The sequence below is a fragment of the Poecilia reticulata genome, chromosome 8 (assembly GCF_904066995.2).
Source record: "Poecilia reticulata chromosome 8, P_reticulata-male-v2, whole genome shotgun sequence".
Taxonomy (NCBI): Eukaryota; Metazoa; Chordata; class Actinopteri; order Cyprinodontiformes; family Poeciliidae; genus Poecilia; species Poecilia reticulata.
In genome coordinates, this window is record NC_088837.1 from 19,231,214 (window position 1) to 19,257,049 (window position 25,836).

The following is a 25,836-nucleotide window of genomic DNA, read 5'->3' on the forward strand; positions in this document are numbered from 1 at the left end:
TCATCCCTGGGAGCTGTCCAAATCCTGCTGCATTAACAAAACTGAATATGAGCTCTCTCTCACTGATGCTGCGTGACGTTATGCTCCTACTTTTCCCTACTGAGCAATTTAAAGACAGGTGGAGATAAATGAAAGCATTACTTCCTGTCAGTGCTCTGATACCAAACAGATGAGCATTTCATTGAACAGAGAGGCGACGAAATCTTTATCAACAACTTTGTCTGATATCGCAAAGTAATCTCAGAAAGCAGCCGCGATGAACCTTTTGGGTTTCATTATTTCTCAACTGAGATGATAGCATGTCACTAAACACCTTACTGCTGTCCCCCCTTTTGTCATCGCAGCTCAAGTTCTATTAGACATTAAACCCTCTTGAGAGAAAAGAAGATCAAGAGAAGATGAGAGAAAGAGCCAATGGGGGGGGAAATGGGTCTGCTTGTGCCTCAGGATTACTAATGAGATGTTAGCTTCAGTGTGCAGGGAGCTGTCAGGTAGCCAAAAAAACAAAGTCCTAGATTGATAATGATAGCTCTCACCATGGTGGTCTAATGCATTCTAGACATAAAAGAATGCGTAATCTTCTTTTAAGATGAGAAGATTATTTAAAATATCTTGTTTTATTATCTGTCTAAATATAGGTATTACTACAAATACGCAATTTATTTCAGTGGATCATTTATGAACTGATGATGCCGTTTTGTTTTTGAAAGAGCTGGGATGTGGTTGGAAAGTAAAAACAATGGCAGCACACACAGTTTAATCATTTCTATCAACGCTCTCCAGTTAAACAATGTCAATTAACTGTAGAATGATCACACATGTAGAAACACTTGGTGGATCCATTTAAGAGTCATGTAGGCGATTAAATCAATCCTATAATCAGTATAAAAGTTTAATCACTCATAATCATTACATTTTGACTACAGTCCTGTTCAGCATGAAAGAAACAGACAGACTGGGGAGAACGTACTGCAGGCTGTTAAATCCAGACATGGGTACGATTAGCTGCATTATAGACATTCCCATATATAAAAAAAAACATCAAATCAAATTGGAAATCACTGATGTTTCTTGTTTCACTGATCAAATTTTTAATTAGTGTATTCAAATCTGCCATGCTTGATGTGCTAAATGTACTTTAAAACTCCTTCTCTTTTGCTGATGTCTTCCTGACCTTACATTTGTGAGTGAATATTCACTGAATAAGCATGAATGTTCCTCATTGTTGCTGTCCTGAATCTTTATATTGTAAGATTTCATGAATACTTTTAAGATATGCTCTTAAAAACATCACACTGTTGCATTACTATCAGCTGTCAGACCAAAAATAATTTTTAGAAAAGTATTGGGTGTACATACAAATATACGTACATATTTGTTGTTTTTTGTGGGCTCTTAAGTTTACATATTTATATTTAATGTACCTGCTGTCAGGGTGCGCACAAACAAGAGTCAATTTCCTTGTTTGTGCAAAGAAATGTGGCACAAAAAACTAATTCCCTTGCAGGAATTTCCTGGTCAAGGAAAGCAGCACTATAAAAGAAAACAACTAAGGAAGCTATAAAGCCAAATTAACATGACTAACATATATTTGGGGATAAAAAACAAAAAGCATTTTGCAAAAGCACTTTTAATCAGATGCGTCTGCCTCTTAATTTGTTTTCATCCACCAAAAAAATGAAGATATTACAAGATATTCCCCATTTTTGAGTCAAAGCATGTCCTTACCTCAAAACAGAGCATTCAAAAGAACATATCAGTTTTTAATGTGTTTATAGAACAATATATTGGGTGTTTTTTAGTTTTAAAGCATGTATTGTCCTGAAAAAAAAATCTAATTATCAGTACTTAACCTGCTGATTACAGGTCAGAACCGACAGAGAGAAAATTAGTCAATTTCGATCACTGGCCGATGGATTTCTGCCTCGTTAGTTGCAACAGATCCGGGCTTTTGGAGGCAGTTACACATTTTGAAGCGAGATTGGGCTGAAATAGCAAACAGAAAATTTTATTCTGTAACTATCTAAACAGACAATAAATGGATGAAATTATAATTTTTGCTACACTGAATATTAATATATTATATTGAATATCAATACTAATATTATTAAATATTTATATTTAATTTAAATGTATTTAACATTGTCTTGAATTACGTAAACTGATCTATGAAAAACGTAACAACATAGCTATATATGGTAGGACTATATTTTGGCATTTTTATTGATTTTTTTGATTTTTTTGCCAGTATTTATTTATCTAAGATTCAGCATAAAAATGTTTTGTGCCAACATCAAACTGAGGCGCTCTGGCCAATAGAGTGAGTGGCAGGCAGCTATGCAAAATCCAACAAAGTGAGTTCCTGGGCGAGTCAGATTCTGTAGATAATTTGAGTTGGGACCATTTTAGTTTTATTACTTCTTCCTCTTCCGTGATCCGCTGTGATTGTTAAAAGAAAGAAAAATCCCACAGCAACGACTCACACTCGCTGCCTGTAGCTCCATCAGACTTCAAAGTGCATTACCAGTCGCACTGAAACTCTTTAATGAATCAACACTGGCAAGACTCATCAATATGAAGGGACTGAATAATGCCTTTAGTGCAGGCGCTTAGCTTGTTACCGTATTCATTCTTTCAGTGCTGATTGAGGGAACGGGGGGAGTGTATAGCTTATACAGCTGCGGTGCTCATTCATGGCATCAACCTAATTGAAGTCTTTGTAATATCTCAATTTGATTAATTATTCATAGAGATATTGACACCGTTCTAATGATGTGGTGAAACTTACATAACGCTGGAACAATCCTGCATGAAATGCTTCGTGAAATAATTTCCCACTTAATGCACATTGTAAATGGAACCATGAAATGCAACACCGGCTCCTGAGCACGTCTCTCACAGACAACAATACCTGTGCATGTACGTATCTCGGGTTGCTTTCTACTCTTTCTATTATAGATGATCTTCGTTCAATTTTCCCTTTTTAATTATTCATATGATTTAAAGGAGCAAATTACACTAATCGTCCCTCATCTAGCAGTAAAAGTCAAGAGGCCAGGATGGGCCTCTGTTGTATTTATTTATTTATTTTTTGGTTTGGAGTTTGGTGGGAGTAATTTTGCATATTTTGCCTGAATTCTTAAAATAAAAAGCAAAAGCAGACCTTTTTCGACCAAGGGTTTGCTGACTCATGACAATTCATCCTCACAGCCAGTGACATCGGTGTCTTAGCTGCAGAGTAAAGGCGGCGCTTTGCACTGTGATTTATTGAGTGGGCCCGCTGCAGCGGGAAGCTGGGAGAATAAAGTGCTCTCACCTGGAAAGTAAGGCTGACTGTGGTCTGAAGAGTTTTTTTTTTTTTTTTCCCTTAGGTTTAACTGCTCATATTACTGTAAAAAGAGCCAATGAGGTCTGGATGATTCCATATTCATGAGTGAATTAATGAACAGTTGCAAGAATTGTGTCTTCGGAGGCAATTTACTTCTTAACATTTATCAGCGTTGAATATATGAATGAGTGAAGAACTAGAAAAATAGCAGAGCTGACGGCTTGTTCTCAACAGTGAACACAATCGGTTGGGAATGTGTTCTTTTTTGGTTAAATATGCTTAGCTAAAAAGCACCAGATATGTAAACTGCTGGCCAAAAGGTGCTTCCTGTAACTCGTTCTTGCAGGTTTCTGTGTTAACATATGCGCTGTGAGGGCCCCATGGGTCTATAAGCCTCCGCCTGCTGAGCTATGTGAGTTGAGCTGGGTGGCATACCTTCTGCAATTTTTCATGTCAGATCATGTCCACAATATGCATCACCTTGGCAGGATATGTTCAGTGTGTCCTCCTTTTTATTTCTTACTTCAAGCAATACGGCAAATGGCTCACGCTGGGCTGGCTGATGCGTAATAATAAAGTTAAATATGAGGACTTTCTCACACTTTGACAGCCTATAACCTCGGCAAACAGCTCTAAGGTGCTAACTGAGGATATTCACACTCTGCTAAGTTTCCCGTGATCCCCTCAATTAAAATTGAGCTTCTTTTTTTTACAGAAGGCTTACACCTTTTGACCTTAAGATTGCAGAGAAAAGCCTGCCATAAAGCTGTCCACACAACCTGGGTGGCATTCTCACCAAATTGACACAAATACATCAGTTTGAGTAGCACAATAGTGACTGTCGTAGATATTCTGTATGAAAAATAGGAACTAAAATGTATCTTTTAGGAGTAAGCTAAGGTTAGCCATTTACAGAAGTGATTTGATTCTGAAAATGCTTTTATTAGTGCTTGGTATTATGAAGAGTTTTTATGAAAACAAATATGTGAATTAAAAAAAAAAGACACATTAAAAGGGAGAGCCCAGTCTTTTTCAAATGCTGAACATGCCCTCAACTTTTTTTTCCCTGTCTCCAGTGTAATTTCTTGAAAACCTGTGGTTATTGTGGAATCCATATAAGGTGGTAGTCAAAAAATTAATTCAAAGATTGCTCGACATGTCAGCAATCTTTGTGGTTTCTGGTCTCTTGTTAACCGTGGACCCCCAAAATTACTTGAATTCTCACAAGGCACAAGTTTCCGTAAGCTCATGAATTCAAATGAATGCTTTCATACTTTACATTTTAGGCAAACACAGTTGTACTTTTAAGATAACTTAATAATTTATGCAGCTTGTATCCAAGTTGGGAAAACATTTTGTACACACTGCAGCTGGTTGCAAAAAAATCAGCTCCATTTTCACTCTTTATCATCTTGTTTCCTTTTAATTTTACAAAAAAAATTTTATTTTCGACATGTAAAGTGCATATAGTGTATGCACATTTGAGCTAAATGATTTGTTGCTGAGAGGCTTTGGTGTCAGGAGCGAATTTCGGTAAACTCAATTTTAGAAATGTAGCAGTTTCCGCCTTTTTATTTTCAGTTTTTTTTATTATTTACAATTAGAACTATTGAACTATTGAAAGCTAATTCAGCTGAAAAAAATACCTTATTGAAATAACTACTTGAATGTATTAGTTCTTGAAGTACAAAGAGGAAATAATAATGTACTGTCTCTGATCATTTAACCCTTATGTTATGCAGTCAGCCTTCCTGTAGGCTAAAATACTTCCACTTTTTAAAATGCTTCCACATTCTTCCACGTTTTTTTTTTGAATGCAGGGAGGATCAAAAGTTAACAGAAAAACAGAAAAAAAAATTAAAACGTGTATATTTTTCTTGATTTTCTGACCAGTATCAGAAAAATAACCAAGGCAGAGTCTGCCATGTAGTCATCGTAATTTATTGTTTGTTCACAAGTAGCTGTAGAACAAGATGTGTTAATGCAGAATGCTAGGACGGAAGACATGATTGGGGTCATTGGTGCTAAAGTGGCTTGGAGGTTAATCTGAAGATGGCCCCCGCACTTAAAATTCTGCCTAAAGCCTCACATAACTCCAGTCTGCCTCTGATTGACTTTACTTGCTTATTCGTTTAAATAAAGGGCTTTTCTAAAATTAGTAGTATGAAATAATGGTGCTGCACTAAAAAATTATTTATTTTAAGATTTGTTACACATCTTTAACAGGGTTTGTAATAAATGTGCACTGCAAAGAAAAAGGAGAGAAAAGTTTTATCTTCCTTTTTTATCTTCCTTTTATCTTCCTTGCAGCAACATTCAGCTCTTATTCTGCCAGCCTTTCTGTGTCATGGTGGAGCATGCTTAATAACATGCATTTATTATATTTAGCGATATACCACTAAATTGCTTTCTGCATATGCAAGCATTTTAGTAATTAATCCAAACACATATATACACTAATTGACAGATAATTTTTAATTAGGGTTAGTGTATGATATCAGGTTTTTCTATTAGGCCACAAAAAAGCTGTTTTGCTTCTTTTTCTGTTGTAGTTATATATGCATAGACTTCAGCACCAGACAGGAAACAAGAAATAAGCAAACAAATGGAATGCTAAACAGAAAAGAAGAACGATAAAAACGACCTTTTTAGGTGTCAAATTTGAGTGTCTGATTTTGCTGTTGCTGTTCCTTCTTCCACTCCCCACTTTGTTATTCTGTTGGGGTTTTGTGTAAAGACTGAGCCACAAGTCATTTGGCACTGCTGGGTTTTGTGCTTTGATGAGCATATGAAACACTGAGTGGCAAATGCTTGGACAAGAGGAAGAAGTCTGTGGGCTGTTATTATTCTGATTTTGCTGACACGAGGGTCTTTGTTTTTCAGCTTCATTCAGGTTTTGTAAATAAATCTGTGTGCAAAAAATCCAAATCAGATTTTAATTCCTATCATCGCCAAATTAGCTGACAAGTAAGCGGAAGGACAGTGAAGACATATTGGCATCTTTCAAGAAGGATTCCATGATGATTTATGCCATGAATTCTCTCTAAAGTCTAATACAATCGAGATTCAACATTTTAGTTTTATTATCTAACCTCTGATGAACTAAATTACACAGTTTTAATAAAAAAGTCTGGGTATTTTTTTTTTTTTACGCTTCTGGCCTAAATATTTTTATTGCAATTTTAAACTTAATTAAGTCTTTGGTTAATTGCTCACAGTTAACCACTGTGTACATCGTAGACTTGATGTGCAAGTCTGACTCGCATGCTGGAACTGAGGAACACGCAGTGATGCATGGATTTATCTTGAATTATTGCCGATCTACTGTGAATCCTAAGTGAATTCTACCAAAACGATACGAGCTTCATCAAGGAACAGCTTCATCTGGAAAAGGCAGTGCACAGGAGTTTCACAGCAAAATCAGTGATCCGCTGCACCAAGTTTTACCTGAGATGACTTCACCGTTTACCGTGGAGTCGTTACAAAGTGTCATAAATTCATACTTAGTCATGCTGGCACAAGATCTTTAATAAGATGCTGCTGAATCCAGTGTTCAGAGATACTGAACATCTGTGATAAAAGCAGAACACAGTATGAGTTTGAGTCCACCAGTGCACAAAGTAGCGGGGATCCTTACTCTTCCTGAAAGAAGCCTCTGCGCATTTGTCTGTTTTTCACATGCACATGTCTCTCACGGTTCTAGAGTAAAAGGACAAAATAATACCCTTCCTTTTTTTTTTTTGCAGATCTTACCCTGAAGACAGTCGGCAGAAAATGTTAAATGCAAGAGCTAGACCCGCATAGAGGTTCTGATATACCCTTGACATTCCACCCTACTTAATCCAGATAATAACAAATAACTGCCTGTGTCACTCAGGAAATGAGTCTTTGAGTTGTGCGCAGTAACGTTTTTGTAGCCTATATGTGTGCTATAAGTCACTCTAAGCCAGACACACGGTCGCACTTTTAGTATTCATCATAGCTCATCGCTGTCCTGAATGGAAAGTAGAAACTAAGAGACAAAGATCAGCTATTAACTGAATTCCAAAACAAAACCGCCTGGGAATGTGTGTAACAATAGCTTTGCAGCTATTTTGCCCTAGGGTCCAGTCTGCTCACAGAGCACAGAATGACTTTAACAAAAACACACAAATGCACCTCTGAAATGAAGCAAACGGCAAAACGTTCTTTTAATTTGGCAAATTTTCTAAAGATTTGAACTTTTAAATGCGAAAACAATGCAAGTTGTACTACATAACTGTCAAATCCTTACATAAAACTACATATTGAAATGCTGATTAGACGTCTGTAACTCTACTGCGCTACTGCAAAGTTATGCAAATCCTCTTCCTGCTCAAAATTCTTCTGAATGTAAATGCAGGCCAAAAAACTGCTAACTTATAAATCCTTACTGATTTCCCCTCCAGCTCAAGGTTTTGCCTTTCATTTCTATGCGGCATGACGACATCGGCATTGAACGCAGCAATCACTGGATCTTGGCTTTGCATTTAATTCATAAACATTAGTTTATTCTATAAGTATCTCATTAGAATAAATTTCATAATGACTGATCTGTAGTTTGGAATCCTGTCATGTACGCTCAGTTGTATATTTTTTATACACTTTAGTAGCAACGACATGTCCTATTTTATTTGAAACCATGACATCAACATGTTTACTCTGGACTAGACAGAATACTACCCCAGTTTAATATTGAATGACTGAACACAACACCAGTATCTTGCTTTCAAGAACCTATTAAGGAATCTGTTCTGTCTGTAAATATGTGTTCATTTCGCCGTGTACGGCATCAGCTGTTGTTAAAGGTAAAGTAAGCACACTTGTCTACTATATTCACTCATGAGCACATACATGCATCTACATATTCAAAGGCACATTATTTGTTCATATTGCTTATATCTGGGTTCTTACAGGTAACTATGTTTTTGTATTTTCAATTAGAGAAAGAGGATGTAATGTTTCCTCGTCATTGCTTTGAGAAACAGCCACTCAAATATTAAATCAGGAATTTCCCCTGCAAAGTATTGGCAAAGCAGTATGCGAATCTAATTACTTTAGTTCAGACATTTTATGGGCAGTTGGAAAATCGCCTGAGTTTGGATTCCAATACAACCTCATTTCCTCTTTTCCTCAATTAAATCCTTGTCAGACACCAGCACAGGTTGAGTCAGCAAGTCTAACACAATGAGCCCACCTAGCAGCGCTCATGAGACGCATCCAGTCACACGGCCAGCCGCTTCACATCCGAGTGGACCTTTCAGAGAAGCACTTTTAGCCAGCCTGCAACTGCAGTAGGCTTCAAAGATTCATTGCGCTTTTGTACTCCCTCCTCCACACCATCTGTCATGCTTTTAAGGACAGCTAGGTACTTCTTGATTGACTGCTCCACTGAAGTGAATAACAGGAAACATTCTCACCAGCATAACCTCGTCATAGCTTTTGCCAAAAATCAAAAATGTGCAAATTTATTACAAATTTCACAAGTGGTAGTGATTCATGCAACTGCCACATTTGGCTCGTAGTACTGATTGAGTTTTTTTGATAGTTCTGTACAGACACTTATAAAAATATAGCGGTAACACTTTATTTGAGGGGATGTGCATAAGATTGACTTGACACTGTCAAACATGACATAATACCTGTCATCAAGATGAGGGAGGGAGTCTTCCTAGATGTTTATGACTGTTGTCATGAAGTGGAATTTGTTAAATAATGACACTTTTAATCCAAAGTGGCACCAAAAGTTGCATTAAAAGTTGATTTAAAGTGTCAACTTTGCATTTTTCAGTAAATAAAGACACTTTCAATGCAAAATTCCATTAAAACTTGCATTAAATGTCCAATAAAGGTGTCAAATTTGTATTAAATATGTCATTATTTACCAAATGACACGTCATGACGACAGTAGTAAGCATTAATAAAGACTCCTTCATGTTCATGTTTCAGACTTATGCACACCCCTTCAAATAAAGTGTTGCCAATATAGTTTCCATTTGAGTGGTACAATACTTCCAATTAATGTAATGTGGCATAGTGAGGGATTTTGTGACAGCTTGCTCTATTTTGTCACTTTAATAACTTTTAATGTATTTTTAGGGCATCTTTATGCTATAGACCGAAACAAAGTAGTTCTGAGTTAATAAGTTACAGGATAGTTGTCTGAGTTATCAGCATGTCTCCCAAAGCATTATACCAATGGAAGCCATTTTAAGTATTAAAAACTAAAAATTGATCGCTACTTTTCAAGGACGGCAAATACTGATAATAAAGAAGAAATCAAGACCTGTTTATCTACAACAGATTCACCTCGTAGGAAAAAGGGATTCTGAAAGTTTGCTTTTTACTATGAATGTCTCTTTCCAGGAATTACTTGCTATATACTCTAAATTGTCTGAGAATATTAATTCTCAGAAAATGAATATTAATTGTTCTGAAGTCCAAACTGACTTCAGCAAAACTGAAGTCAGATTGGAAAGTCCTCTTTCGTTGAAGGCAGGTTTGAGTCATTAGGGAGAATAGGTGTCATCCAAACATAATGTTTGATCTGAGGTTACATCAGAACGTAAAGGTCGGTAGGAAAGTCCATGATTAATATTGATGTATGATGAAAGAGAAAGAAGACAGAAAAAAGAGGTGCAACTAGTATAATAATCATTCAACATTTTTCTTATGTGTCAAATCTATTAATAGGCTAATCTATACAGAAACTTTGGCTTTCCCATTGATTGCACCTTGGAGAAAAACACACTAATTAAAGAAATGTTTGATGATTTTTTTTTTTCTTTACAGCTTTACAAACACAACATTTATAAAGTTACTGAACAGACTGTGGAACAAAATGTGAAACAGAATGCTGGCACCAGGAACATATTATGTAATATATTCAAGTAAATCTTGGAAACTTCAGTCTCTTCATCGACTTTTGCCGTCAACATTCTTAAGTCTCACAAAATGAACAGAAAAAAAAACAAAAAAAACTTTTTTCTATGTAAACTTTGTGCATGTTTGTGCATTGCAGCATTCCTACCTTTCATAGAACAGCTGTAGATTGTCATCCTAAATTACCTCATTAAAAGTTATCATGGGACAGAATCACCTGACAGTGATTTAAATTCAGAACACCAGCATCAAGCTGTGGACCACAGCAATCTATTTTTGTCCTCATATCTACGTGCACTCCTCTGCACCTCAGCAGCTGTGCAGAATCAGTCAGATCAGTGCCAAAGCTCAACCTTTGAACGCTCCGGGTCAGCATCATGGATGTGTGCCAGACACCCTCTGCTCTTTCAGACCATATTGGGTTTGCTGCTCCTCACCACCTTGACCACTCTGAACCCTCCCCCACCACAACCACCACCACTCCTCCTGTACGTCTTCGTCCATCCTTGCATTTCTAATTATTTCTGAAAAGCAAAAAAAAAAAAAAAGACCTAGCAAGATAAGATAAAGATGTCTTTTGAGAGCAGTAATGTATTTTAAAGTGCATCTATTGAGTAGGTTCTAAGCAAAAGCAGATAAAAGCAGTGGTCCCTTCTTTAAAATGTAAGATTTTAAAGAAGTGGAAAGTTTACAAGTTAAAATGCAAAAAGGAATCTTCATGGTTTCTTGTACTAACATAGATAAAATGTTGAGTTTAAACTGTTCTTGAGCTCATTTTGTTCACAAATACATCTAATAAAATAATAATACGTGACTGTTTTTAAGTTCAGGGAATTTGTAGACATTATGGATGTTTTTGTATTTTAATTCTCTCACTTGTTTATTTTTGTTTTTCTATTGGTTTATTGTGCATCACATCACGCGACATGTCTAATTTAACACAGCTGGATGTGTAGCACATTAAATGTGTTTAATGTGTGTCACATTTAACGCTCTGCCAAAAGTGAATCTGCTAAAAAAAAATTAACTTTGTCTTCTTTCAATTCCATCAAATCTGTACTAAATACTGTTAATGGTTATTTGCTATTTGTTATTTCCTTTATTTAACCAGGTAAACCCCATTGAGATCCAGATCTCATTTTCAAGAGGGACCTGGGCAAATGGTGGCAATATCCTTAACCAGAAGAGTTAAGTTTAATTCAACTTGAAGCCCCATACAACCTTAGACCAGATCTGACTCCAACCGGCAGATAAGGAGTAAAAAACATTGTTTATTATTCATATTATACAGGTAACGGGATATGTATTATAGGCAAAGACATTTGATACAGAAATGGTCTATGAGGTTTAAAAGACTAATCCGAAACAGTAAAAAAAAAACATTACTAACAGCATCACCTCTATGGATGTGCAAATAGATGTTTTGCTTTTATTCAAATATCCATCAGGATATTCAAGACTGTGGAGCCAATGGAAAAAATGTAAGCACAGAAAGTCTTTATCTAGGGAGTATTCACCTGATGGCTGCCCAGAGCAGTACAACATTTCCCTATTTTCATCTACAGCACCGTGGGTAGTGTGAACCAATGAAAAAAACTGGTGCTTCCAAAATCAATAATGCTGCAGGAGAACAAGGTAGCAGTTGTGGAAACTTAACCTCTTCTGTTAAACTAATGGTGGTTTGTTGCCGTGCCCTCATGGGGATAATAAAAGGCTGTAATACAAGGGTAGATGATGCAAAAACAATTTATCACAACACAAAAATCCATTTGCTCTCATGTAATTTGCAAAAATCCTTTTCACAGTTGCCAAGAAATTCTCACTTGCCTTTCATCACCTACCAAAGCTTTCTTGCACCCTTTGGTCATAAATGTTAATGAACAGACAGTCCTTCCATGCCATTCTCTAGTGACTTAATAGTCTAGTTATTTTGTACAGGTTAGTTGCTTGCTAAGGATGTTTGGAAATTTTAAAATAAATCTACATGTGGAAAATGGATTGGTTGAATAAGACACACAGGGCACATGGGGCTTGATACGGACGAGAGTTAATGTCCAGTGTTGAATAAATTGCCTTTTTTTAATGAGCCCACATTCAGATTGGCTAAGGTATATCAAACGTCTTGGTTTCTGTTCAGAATATAATGGTTTGAGGTAAATCCCATCATTTGAGTAAAATAATCACATCATCATCCAGACAGGATTCTGTTAAGACTTGCCAGCATGAGTGGATGTTAAGAACTTAAAAACCATTAGATGTTAGTGTGTGTGAGAAACTGACATGTTTTTGGCACTGTGGAGAATTATCCGTTCTCCTTAAATTCTTGATGTATGAGGTTGAGGATGGATTCCATTTATTAATACTAAAATACAGCTGGTCCATTTCTCTTGCTACCTTTAGGACAAAATGGCACTTTGTTAGCCTCTATCTAAGCTGTGCCATAAAGAGTGCGTTTCCTAGTGTGTCACATCCTTTAACCTTAGCTTTGACGGTGTTTTCTAACATCTAATTTCCTTTAGCCTTAGCTTTGCAACTAGCTAAAAGAGATTGAGGAAAAACACAGAATTATTTATTCTCAACAGCACACCAGAGGATTTTAAGCTTGGATCTCTTACACACATTATTGGAAATGAATGAATGCTTACTCAGTTGATATTTACCATTTACATTTTTAAAGATTAATCCTTTGTGGGAATCTCAAGGCATTCCTACACCTAAAACCTTCTATAGTTCTTTCAGTGTGCTGGTCTCTCACCAGTCTTCTTACAACATGAACAGAAAATCTCAGAAGAGTCACCATCCTAATGAAATACGTAAATCACAGCAGAAGACTCCTTTCAGTGAAGAGGAGCAATGGCTCTACTCAAACGTAATCCCTGAGTGACAGAGCTTGTTACCTTTAACTCTAAAACCATGCCCAGCAACCCTAAGGGAAAAGCTTATTTCAGCTGCTTGTATGCAGGATCCTGTGCATTCAGTCAGGATCCGTTTTCATGATGATAACTGAGGGTTGGAACATTGACAAAGCGTTAAATCAGTAGCCCTGTTTGTTGGTGCACTTTCTTTTCTTCACCACAACAGAGCAGAGCCGTGTCTGCATTACTAGAGATGAGACTCCGATCTCTCCCACTTGAGACAGAGATATATCCTGTACTTGGAGGGAGTCTGTTGAGGACTTGAACTGACTCACATCTTTCACACTTGGCTGAAACCCAATTGAATCACAAGCAGAACCACATTATGGGCAAAAAGCAAAAATGAGACCTACAGGTTCTCAAAATGCATAACCAAAAGCCCGTAAAAACAGCCCTGGCACACCCCACTACCAACAAAATGCCTCATTTAATGCCGTTTTAAACCTTCTTAAACCTTTTGAATCCCAAAAGAAAACATCTCTGTGAGACAAAAAAAAAGAAGCCGTCTTACCTGCATTGTATATTTATATATTTGTTTTTTACAAAATAAATGTTTATAGAACATGTTCAAAGTATGATTTTCTAAATGTGTTTTTGGGATAAACTCTGTCCCAGTGTGCCAGGTCAGGACACACAATGAAGAGTAACCTGCTATTCCATGACGTTATTGTGTTGAGTATTTCTGCTGAAAAGTGTATGAGACTGCTCTGGTAATGCTTACAAGGATTGTCAAATTTGTCTCAAAACAAGATTGAATTTTAAGGAAAAAGATTTTTTTGTAAAAGCCTATATCTACTTATATGCTAATATCTCAACTGTTCATACCGATAATTTTTCATACTAAGATGATTATATGACAGACTTTTTCTTAACTGAAGCCCTGTAACATTCAGGAAGAATAATTACATTTCTTCCATATAATGAGCACCTTTCTGAACCGAAGTCCCTCGTGGAGAAACATTTTAACCATACCTAATTTGTGGCGATGATGATTTTCATGTATAAGTGTGAATGTGTTTGAGAGAAAATGACAGAGGAACCTGCCTCCCAAAGCCCAGTGGAGAAAAAAAAAAAAACATGGCAGCAGGGGCAGCTGCAGAACTGACCCTGCCAAGGACGGAGAGCTTCCCATGTCTGTTCAATGCTGTGAAATGGGTCATTGAACAGCTAAATGGTGTCATTATGATGAGTAATTAAAAGAATACAGCTGAAGACTCCCAAACTACCCTTTTCTCTTGGTTCAGCTGTGTTGTGTTGTCATGGTTCTTTGCAGAAATGCAGCTGCTATAGGCCACTTTAACTATCACCTCTTTCACTTAAATGCAAATTGGTAGCTAATTGAATTGCATTAACCATTGTCTTTCCATTTAGCAAAAAAAACCTGCAGATTCACATTGCTGATTGATGAAGGTTGGATTTTGCCCATGCTTTTCATCTGGTACAACCTGCAACACACTATGAATCAAGAGACACGAGAGCACCAAACTGTTTTGCTTGGAAGAGACCCTGTATACATACTTTGTGCGCTACGACGTGTTTTGAAGGCATTAATATCTATGTGGGAAGGAAAATTGCAACCTTAGATTGCAGCATTCTGTAGCTGGTCTGTAAACAGAAATACAACAAAAAGGATAAAAGACAGCCAAGCAATAAAGGAATTGTGTTCCATCTCCATTAAGCTTATTTCGGGAATACAAAGTCTCCATATTTCTTTTGTGCAAAGCTTTTTCGATGTCGTTACTTCAGCTTCCAATAAAAATGCATGAAAGATGTGCCAAAGTAGCCTTCCCCAGGGCAGTGTATGCATTCTTACTCGCTTTGTAGGGAAGTCATTAAGATGATGGAGAGGTAGGAGGAGGTTCCATGTTTGATTAATTAGTAAAACTAACTTTGGCAAGACCAGGAACTGAAAGAGAGGATTTCATTAGCTTACGCTTGTTAGATAAGGTTAATGAGGTGACTCCCACTGCTGAAAAAAAAACAGTACTGAATCCGTTTTTGACTCCACAAAGAGACAGAAGAAGGTTATCCTCTGAACACAGAGTTTTTGGGGAGAAATCAAAGAGATGTACTTTTCAATGGTCATTACTTGTAGAAGGAAGAGCATTTACATGCATCTTTTTCAATCTTTGTTTGCAGAAATCGGCGAGAGAAACCCGGAGAGATCTGCCCTCCTGGAGGCTGTCAGGGATGTGTTCCCTAACTGAGGAGTCCAACCCAGATTCCAGCAGTAAGTACAGTACAGGTGTTTAGCACAGATGTTTACATGACTTAATTCAGCTGAGGTTCTGCATGAGCAAACGTACCCCTAAGAGGATCACATCACTAATCCGCTGGTCAATACATATGACGAGAACAGTACAGTGCCAAAGCCAAGTCATTTAAAGGACATGTCATCCTGAGTGTAGACAGCATGAATATCCCTCTGTGGGATTTAAACTGTGGCCACATTGCAAGTTGCACAGTTTCTGCAGTTTTATCGTAAAGTTGAGCAAAATAACAATTTTTTACCTAATTTATCTTTGTTTTTCTGACAGCTTAAAAATGTACCTTTCCTCTAACAAATGGTGCATTTGCTGTGCACTTCACTCTTTAAGGACTGAATGCAAATTTATATCAGTGCTGTCTGGCTATACAAGTGAAGGGTAAGTAAATGAATATGTGAAACAGACCAGAGTGTGTAATTACTTTTGTTAATTTGTAACTAATTAGTCTATAATCAAATTAAGTTTTAAGTCAATAAAATGTTTCTAATTAGGATATTTGAGCCACAGAGAGACATGAGTCATCCAAAGCTACATGTCCAACACGCTGCCTTTTTTTATTTTTTATTTTCTCAAATCATAAATTCTATAATACCTTGTATTTGATTTATGGAATACTTTTCAGTCTCTGCGCCATGCTAAATATTGATCTTTCATAAAGGATTCAATAATTTTATAAGCAAGCTGCTTTTAGTTTTTCAATAGATTAAAGAAATCAGTTTTAGCTCTCTTTTTTTCCTTTTTGTATCTGGGCAACAAGTGAAGGCTTTCGATGGCTGGTGTAGGAACAGAGACAGGAGATGCATGTGCACTCCTAACAGTTAGTGCTAATTAAGTGGGCCTTACTAAAGAGATTTGACCCTGTGAATCACCACAGACTCATTTTCTTGCAATATATTTTCCTAACTGGTACAACCTTTCAGCTCAGCTGACTCACATGTTACTCAGGTGTCATGTAGCAAAAAGCAATAGGAGGTGCCCTTTGGATTCATTATAACATTTGTCATTTGGTCCAACAGAAATCAAGGAGAGTTTGTTTTTTTTTCCTCCAATCAATTATTCCCTTGTGTTATTAGCTTCGCCAATGACTCTGGACTGTAAAAAAGTAGGACAAGAAGCGTATTGTCATACAAATAAAAAAAGAGAATAACAAATCTTGTTAATTGGAAATGAATTGCAAAGATGCTTCGAATTTGCATGGGCACGTCTACATGTATGTCTACACGTATTGTGAGTTTTGTGTCCTAATTGTACAATCAGAGTAAAAAATTGAAACTGATTTCAAGTCATTAGTCATTGGAATGAATGTTCTTCAGTCTGAGTTACAAGCGTTTTAGCCCTATCATGCTGTATAGTCCCAGCTCCTCCATCAACCTGAATTTCTAATCGATGACACTGGAGAAGAGTTATTTGAATGGATTAACGTAAAGAGCACCATGGATTAGCCTCAGAGAAACTTGGATCCCACAGGGAGTTTGAAATTGCTCGCATAAAGTGATTATAAAACATCTGTATGGTCGGCAATTATACAGCTCGGTTCTCATCAAAGTAATGCCGGCCTTCCCGATGATTTTCTGGTGCATTTATAATACTCCAGCTTGTTAAACCTCATTTTGGCTGCTGCCCATATTGGTAAAAAAAACTAACTAGTTAAATTTCTCCTCAAGGCTGATGCAACACACCTTTTTTTCCCCTAACTGGCTCATTTATGTCTTAGATTGAAAAGGATGTTTGCTTTTCACTAATAATGGAAAAATATAAGTGTTTTAGTTCCAGATAAGCAAAAACATCTCGGAACAGGCATTTGTTTCCAATGCTGAATATTTGTTTAGTACATTACCCAGAGCTAATCTAATCAACTTGTTTTGCTGGGTGTCATCTGCTATAATGCTCTGTATTTTATTTTATTTTTTAATAATTTATCTTACTTCTTCTCTATATAAAGTTTTTGGTGAGGATCACATCTATCAAAAATGTAAACTGTATTTTACTGGCTTAGATTAAAGGCTTTGCAGTGCAATGAGGGGAAGCGTTATTAGCAAATGCCCCACAAGTTATCCCATTTTTAACAGTGCCAGACACCTTTACTGACGCCCCTGGTAAAGCTGTGTAAGAAACTTTAAAGTTAATTCAACTTTTATTGCAATGCCCTTGTCTCATGAAAAAAAATACAGAAAAACTAAAACTCTGACTTGAGTAAATTGAGGAAAAAATCCCTAGGAATGTATAATTGTTTGTAATAAAGTCAATAGCATAATTGTTGGAACTGTTTTTCGACAGTGCAATCTTGTTTAATCAAAAAGACAGAACTCAGTCTTCTAAGACATTTCACAAGGCTGCTGAATGCAGAGAGAGGAATCTTGAGCTGTTTCTCATTGCACAAACACTGGATTAGATTGTCAAGACAAAACAAATCTACTTCACAGGTTTTGCACAAGTACGGGCAAAAACTGTGGCAGCCATGAAAATACAATGATTTTATGAATAATTGTAATATTTCATTTGTAATCTTACTATAGTAGTAAATACCCAGTGACAAATTTTATTTTAATTGTGCTGTTAAGAGAAACATTGCCACTAACGTACTTAAAAGTGGCCACAAGCTCCTTTTCAACTTATTTATAATTTTTTGACACCAAAATTTGTAGTTAAAATATATGCTCTGACCAAAATATATGGTGCAATTAAAGTCTGCGAAGAAAGTCTTTTGAAAACTATAACTTTAAAATGCATATTTTAAGTAAAAAGTTAGTTAGCCATGTTTATTTTAATTTAGGCAATAATTTTTGAATATGAGTTGTTTTCCCCACTGAATAAAAGTCTAAAACAAGCTTTGTTATGGTTGATTTTTTTTTCTTTTTCCAGAAACTTAAGTGTGAAATTTTGCTGCAGATAAAGAACCCCCCAAAAAAACAAACAAATCTTACAACTTCATTGCCTTATCATAAATGTGAAAGGTAATAAATCTATGGCAAATGGCTCAGACAGGACACATAGCATGTGAGAAAAAACAGGATCAGAAAATAAACACCTAAATGTTAGAAAAGCAACTTCATCAAAAGCAAATGTTGGAAACTTAACCAAAGACTCAATCAACAAATGTCCTTTTTGAAAGGAGAACTTCAAATCTTCCACTAGTTATTGACTATCACACATCCAGTATTTGGCTTCATTGAACAAAGCTCCTTTATGCCAACGTAACAGAAAAGAGGCAGCGTTTGTGCAAACTGAAAATGGATGATGTAATTCGGAGAGGCTGTTTTGCTAGTCTGTAATTAGACATCTGCACCAGCCATAACCGAGGATTGGTACTGTAGAGTTCACTTCTTTACAGACTTACTCCAGCTGTGGTTTTGCATAATTCTTGACAAAAGCCCATGTTTAGAAAAAAAAATGCACAAATGTTTCAAAACTGAATATTACTTGTGAAAATTAGACATTGTTTTCTTCTGTTATGTTTATATGCCACAGTTAAAGCCCAATTATGTATAAACCCCCCCCCAAAAAAAATAAAACAAAGAAAGGATGTTTAAAAAATGACATCAGGCTTTTGACAGACAGCTGTCAGAGTTTTATTTCAGACTCCCTAATGACTTTCTTTCCACACTGCTGATAAAACGCAGTGGCACATTTTTTTTCTCTATATGACAGGAAACTTCTCTCAAATCATGACACCTCAGTTCTCCGCTCTTATTACATGCCATTTACTTTGTGAGGCAGCACAAGACAAAGTCCTTTCTCTCATCTGGAATTTAGACAATGAAATTAAATCAGAGCTAAGAAAAAAAAACACTTTTTTTCGTTTTGAAACAAACTGAAGATTTATGTTTCTCCTCACAATGCAAGTTATGTCTCACAGTATATTCATGGCACATCAGACTTACATTTGAATTTAAATGTTCTCAGTCATCTGGAAGTAATAAAAAAAAGAAACAGAAACTTAATGCTAGTGTAAAAATAAGATTAAGACAAGAAATGTGATCTGTTCCCTGAATAGACCCTGTGGTGTCGTGTCCATATCATAGTGACTTATGGATCACCTCAAAACATAAAGTCTACACCTACAGATGGCTGAGTTATCGACATAGAAAAGCAGAGATCACTTCGGCTCCGGTTTATCGCCTACAGAGTAGGATTAAAAATCAGAGGCTACTCGTCCCTAAAGTAGATTTTATTTTGGCCATCTGCTTTTGTTTCCTCCTTGTAAAAGCTGCCCTTTGTGTTAATGCCACTTCCCCGCTAATGTTTCACATTAATTAATTTTTGTAAGACTTTTGCCAGCTCATTTTGACATTACATAATGCATTTTATGTAATGTCAAATAAAAGTATTATTTCAAACCAAGATGTTGAGAATTCAGTCTTTGGAACCATTAAGATGATGGGTTTTTTTCTGAACCTATCAAACTTTTGCAAATCAATGGTAAATGACTCACTGTCGACAATAAATTGTAATGAAATCTGTCAGGTGTATAAGCCTCCCTTGGCATCCCCACTCGTGTGTAGTGTCTTTCATAACTCTTTTTCTGGTGTGAAAGATGACAAGACTGCAGGATATGAGACAGCAGGCCACTGAAATGAGAAAACTGTCACAGCATCATTAGATAAACCATTTGCAAAGCGGCTATGTTATTAGGTCTCATTCTCTGTTATTTCATTCCCTTTTTTTGTCAACATTCTCCAATAACTGGGAAAAAGTAGACATCTGTTTAAGAAGAGGCTTTATTATTTTCACATTTTGTAGCCTTATTTTCTCTCCTTTTCTTTTTTTTTTTGAGAAATCGCGCTAAAGCTTATATTTTCACCTTAGAGGTGTAAAGATGTGTATCGTTGTCCGACTCCTGAACTGGGTGGCAATTTGTCAGCGTAGTGGTGCAAGTTCCACAACAAATCATTCTGGCAGACTGCTTTGAAAACCCACCGTGGCTCAAGACATTAGTAATCTATTTATGTGAAAAAAACATGCTAGTGATGTAAGTTTTCATCGGGTCAAGGTTACTGTACAGTAGTTAAATACTGTGAACTAGTCACAGTTAATTTATGACTGATTTTTGACAGAAACCAACATAGGGATTTCAGGTACTACTGTAATGACTTTAATATTGTAATGACTGGGAAGGTGTGCAGACAAAAGTGAGCTTTTGCCTTCACAATCATTAATCATTATTCAATAAGGCTGAGAGTTTCTGTCTCATGAGCCTCTGTTGTGAAGTTATCTATGAATCCTGAACTTTAGGGGTGTCAAATCATTTTTCACCAATATTTTTCTGGGGGATGTTTCTGTCTTCAGATTCAGGATGTACCCGTTTGCTTCAAGATGCCCACGCCCTGCTGCTTTCTTTCTGCTGCTAAAGAATCCATTTGGGTGTGGTATTCTGGGGAAAGTTTGCAGATTTACCCTGATAGTAAAAGTTCTCTTCACCAGATCTCAGCCAAATATAGGTGAGCATTTCGCCTAAAGCCGTAAACATACGTGAGCTCAGACCTCTTTTTCCAATGGCCTGTTACAGGTCATTGGTGATGTGTTGACAATGCAAATTAGCCATGCTTTCTTTTCAAATGTCCATCTCATTCAAAGACACCATTTTAGTTAGCTGTTAGCTTTCCCCACTTCCCAAAATGGCTCAAATTTACTCAGTAAGCAATCTAATCTCAAACACAAAGTTCACCATTTTAAATCCACCAAAACTGCAATTGAACACATGTTTTTTGGGTTTTTTTTTTCAAAACTTGTACTAGTATATTTAGCAGAAATATATATTTTTCTTTTTGTCTGTTTTTTGGTAACTAATTAACTCATTCCTACATATTTTTCAGGCTATCAGATTCACATTTCTATTTGAAAAGCCTTCATTAATGCAATACAAGGTAAACCAGGTTTTGGAAAGCTGCTATTATGGTTTATCTTCCTTTTGCTATTTTTGTCTTCATTTATGTCTAAAGGAGCCCTAGAATATCCACACAGGGCTACTTAAAGCCTTCACTAAACCTGCGTCTTTCTTCTGCTGGTGATCTTTGCTTATTGCTGAGGTGCACAGTGAACATTAACTTGCTTCTTCACATTAGCTTGTTTCCTCTCTGTTTTGATGTGGTTCATTGATAATTCTGCACGTAACATATCCTCTTTGTAGTTCCAAATCATTGTGTGTGGACAAATCCCATGGAAAGAGTTGTCCTAATGCAATACAACCTAAACACTTTGCTTTGAACATGTTATTATTAATGACTTGTATTACAGCAGTGTGCTCCACTGTTTCCAGATCTCTCCTTAAAGGGTGCCATTTAGCTTGAGCAGCAGCAACCAAAACAACCTCTTGTAAAGGGTGCACTGACAATAAGACTGTCAAAAAACCTCTTAACTGTTCAAAATTGCATTCTATCAAATATAATTCCCATATTTAAAGTATATGCCCCACTTTTACAATTCTGTAATATCATAAAGTATATCATAATCATGAGACATGAACTGGATTCTAATTTTGAAATTGCTGACTTAGTGTAATTATCTGCTGATTGTCTGATGAGTCAATCGAGGTAGCAGTTAGTTACCCTGTTTGTTTCTGAAAAACCTTTTAACGAAACAAAAAAAAAACATTTATTTCATATCTGCACAGATGGTGTGGCATTTCGGTACAATGCATATAGGATTGTTTATTGTTTTAATTTTTATTGGTCAACAATAATGAAATCACCCCTAACTAAGCTTTTAGGGACTTTTCCTAAGAAATAGGAAAAACTAATTGCCCCTTTTATCTTCGATTCCCGGCCCCGGTCTTTCTGCATGGAGTTTGCATGTTCTCCCTGTGCATGCGTGGGTTCTCTCCGGGAACTCCGGTTTCCTCCCACAGTCCAAAAACATGACTGTCAGGTTAATTGGCCTCTCCAAATTGCCCCCAGGGGTGAGTGTGTGTGTGAGTGGTTGTTTGTCCTGTGTGTCTCTGTGTTGCCCTGCGTCAGACTGGCGACCTGTCCAGGGTGACCCCGCCTCTCGCCCAGAAAGTTAGCTGGAGATAGGCAGCAGCAACCCTCCCGATCCCACTAAGGGACAAGGGTGTAAAGAAAATGGATGGGATGATGGATGGGCATACATAAGGTTGAGAAATAATAAAAGAAAAAATATGGGAAAATTAAAACCCATTTTGTCCCTATTTTCAAGAATCACTGAATTACAATCAAAGTTTCTCTCTTGGAGAAAAAAGTAGATTTGCCTCATCAGTTCTAGGAACACGTTTACATCTAGAGTGTTGTTTTAAAGTGAAACATTATCTGCCAAATCTTTTGAAAATGTTTTAATGTTGCTAAAAAGTCTAATTTGCTGCAATTTGAGGTGTGCTCATGTCTGCAGGTTTCACAAACACTGTATTCTATCCTGGATGCTTTAAGGTGATTTTTGCCACTGATCGACTGCAATTGAATTTCAAATGTTTGATGTACCACTTTTAGAGCACTTGGAATGAACTTAAGTGTCATAAATTAAAAAAAAAAAGACAGATATCTCCCAATTCACAAAAGAAGAACAAAAAACTTCCCTGAAGACGAGCTCTAATATGCTACCGAAGACCAAATATTTAGGTGCAGAGGATATTTAGGATAACTTTTTGTGTTTTTCCAAAATATACATTGAAGTAAAACAGCAACATTAACATGTAATAAAGTAATGTACATATATATTTCCTGGTACTTTTAGTATTATGAAAAGCAATTAAAGAATTCTCACATTTGTGGAAAGCTTCAGAAAGATTATGCTCATTCTTAATGAGCTATATCTTTCCTAAGCTTCACAATGTGCACTTATTTTTTTACGTTCTGCAACTATGAACAGTTTCGTGTTGCAGGAAAATAATAAATTATCAGGTCATTAGCGGGTTTAAAATGTGGTGAATATCTGAAGGAATGAAAAGCAACACATGTCGTTATAAATTAAACGGAAATTAACACAAAATGCGGTAGAAGTGTTTGAAACACAGATGCTTGCCAAGTGCCAACAGAGCAATAAAAGGAGCAAACAGCACTCAGGTGCAGATAATAAAATTCATAGACTTAAAGATTATTTGTAAGTTTTAACAGCATTATAAAAGGAGAACTTTTGACAGTTTTATCAGGCTGACCATATCTTCTGATTACCAAGTTGTTGGATGACTTGTCCATTGACGTGTTTTAGTGCTAAGCATAAATTAATACTTGCAACCTCAACAACTTGAAGCAATATTGTTTAGAAGAGTGAAGAAAAACTGTTTCACAAACAAATGGATTCATAATAATGTCATCTGAAACATGTACAATTCAGGTTTTTGCTGTTATCTTATGTTGTTGAATACACGCTGATATTAGGGTTGTTTAGAGGGCCGTTTTAAAGTGAAACATCATCTTGGCTTAGATATTTTTAAACTAATGCAATAAAATAAAATGTTTACATGTTATTAGATTCTGATTAGGGATGTCTCTCAAAAATACGTCAGTAAATCTGACCAGTCTTTATTAAATACGTTGTAAGTTAAAATAAACGTATTTATACAAAAGCACAGCTTATTAAGCATGTTTCAGGAAAATTGTAGACAATTAAAGGTTAAACATCACATAGAGCACCTGTCTGCCACCTCTGTTTAGTAATTGTAGAACCTTATGTCACATAAGAGGTTTAGTAACTACTTTGTTCCCTTTTCTGTTTTTGCAAAAATGTGCTATATAAAATAGAATCAAAGATAACTGGTTACAAGTTATGTGGTCCAATATTAAAATTTTGATACCACCCTTGAAAACATCCTCACTGATATTTTTTTTTAATAAGAAAACATATAATTAAAAGTGTAATAAACACACATTGTGTTCATGTGAGAACTATTCAGTTCTATTAAATTCAGTTGATTTATAAGCATTGACACCAAGTCACAACAAATGTCATCTCAAGGCACTTTAGAAAAAATAAAAAGCGACAGTGGACCAGGACTTGGCTCAGTGTGAGCTGCTATCTGCCATGACTTAGTGGGGGTTTGAAAAGACAGAGCCTACATGCAAAAAAAAAAAAAAAAAAAAGAGAGAGAGAGAGAAACACAAAAGGTCTGATCCAGAAATATATTCTTTGTTAAACAAAAGTAAAAAGTTAATGGCAGTAGTAACTCCTTTAGTGGCCTTATCAAGGAGAGTTTTTAAGTCAAGTGTCATGTGGTGTGGCTGGTGGTGGTGAGAATGAACGCGGAGAGCCAGGTCAGGATGAAGATGATGAATTTAATGAAAGAGCTCACAGTCCAGGATCAGGCAGCACGGCAGCGAATTAGCACACAGCTAATACCGGTAGCAACTGACATAGACTGAAGCCTGAACAAGCAACCTAAGGACTTCACAGTTCTACTGAGGAAACTGACTGACTGACTGACTGACTGACTGACTGACAAGAGACGTTAGACATACAACGAGGATCTGACAGGAGACAGATACAACAGGTGGACTTAAATACACACGGGGTAATCAAGGGAACGAGACACACCTGGGAACAATCAAGGGCTGACAGGACAACACAGACTCGGGGAAACAGGACTAAACATATAAAATCCCAAAATAACTATTCAGAAAACACAGATCGTAACAAATAGGACTACAACATTTCTTTGCATCGCAGAAAACAAGAGTCGCTTATTAGGAAAAATATTTGGAAAACATAAAGTAAATGCGTTTTCAAATAGACATAATAAAAACTACTACCTCTTAAATGTTTTACATTTAGAAACTGCATCCACTAAACTGACTGGAAAATATGCCGCTAGTGAATTTGTAATGTGCTGAGCTCTCTCTTCTAGGTGTACTTTGATTTTTAACAATAGGCCTGTTAAATCTTCACTGTCGACCTTAAACCCTGGTTGTATCCCCTGCTCCATATTAGGCTCTGACAAATATGTCCTGTCAGGAAAAAATACCTTTTATTTTCAAATCACAGACAGTTTTATTTTGGAGGTGAAACTATCACACAAGGAGGTTGTTTCCATTTGCCGCCATGGAGTTCCCTTTCACTTCTGAGCTTACTGCAGATGGATCAAACTGCAATACAAGGCAGGCTTTCCTAATATCCTTTGCTAGAACCAATTGATTTTTCTTCCCGTCACCTTGCTCAGCTGTAATAGCCTTTTCTTTAAAACAAGAGCAGGTTCAGGTTGGAATATGATGATCTTATTGCCCACCAAGAAAACTAATCTGCAGCTGATTTTCCAGAAAATCTGTACACCTGCTTAAGAGAGAGAGACATCTGTTTAATTAATATGTCACTGAAGTTCCTATTTGCTTTCAGGAACCACCATCTGCTCAAATGTTGCATCCACTGAGGTATTACTAAACAAGTCTAATACAACGAAGCAAATCTGTTTATATGATTAACCCATATTTGAGTAAAGTTAAAATCGCTACACAGTCAGTACGTCGAACTTAACCTTTCAAAATCT

At 36.4% G+C, this 25,836-nt stretch overlaps 1 protein-coding gene across 1 annotated transcript in view; it reads left to right on the forward strand.

The window, feature by feature from the left end:
* elfn1a (extracellular leucine-rich repeat and fibronectin type III domain containing 1a) overlaps positions 1-25,836 on the forward strand; it is a 105,759-nt gene that overhangs the window by 60,311 nt on the left and 19,612 nt on the right. Inside the window, exon 2 of the mRNA XM_008415905.3 lies at positions 15,283-15,373. The gene's annotated coding sequence lies outside the window, so the exon portion shown is untranslated. The remainder of the gene's footprint in view (positions 1-15,282; positions 15,374-25,836) is intronic.